Raw genomic sequence first — 525 nt, forward strand, 5'->3', positions numbered from 1 at the left:
CGGAGGGGGCGAGCGAGAGGAGGAGCGGGGAGGGAAAAGGTGCCCGATCTTTGTCCCAAGCGGTGCTGCCGCCTGCTCATAACCACGTCGCCAAGTCAACCCGCGGCGACCGAGCCGATTATCTCCGAGGGTCAACACGCGGCGGCCCGGCCACCCCTCCGGCCCTGCCCTCCGGATCGATGTGGTCGCTCGAGGCCGGCGATAGCGGGTCCTCCGCGGACGCCGGGAACAATGGACTCATTGACGCGGGCGCGGAGAGATTAGGGGCGCGGGTCCCACGGCCTTTCGCTCCCCTGCTCCCTCGGACTACAGGTGGCCCTTTTCCCTGAAGAAATCGCCGGAACTGCCCCCCACTGCCCGCCGCTCTCAGTCGGTGAGAGGGGCGCTCGGAGGGCCCCGGAGCGGCGCGAGTGCCCACCCTCGGGCGGACCCCTCGGTGCCCAGCGCTTACTCACCCCAGTACAGATGACGCCCGCACCAACATCTCACCGCAGAAGGAATCTGCCGAAAAGTTCAGATCCCCAA

Source organism: Bison bison, unplaced genomic scaffold (genome assembly GCF_000754665.1).
Source record: "Bison bison bison isolate TAMUID 2011002044 unplaced genomic scaffold, Bison_UMD1.0 scf7180017864299, whole genome shotgun sequence".
In the NCBI taxonomy this organism is placed as follows: Eukaryota; Metazoa; Chordata; class Mammalia; order Artiodactyla; family Bovidae; genus Bison; species Bison bison.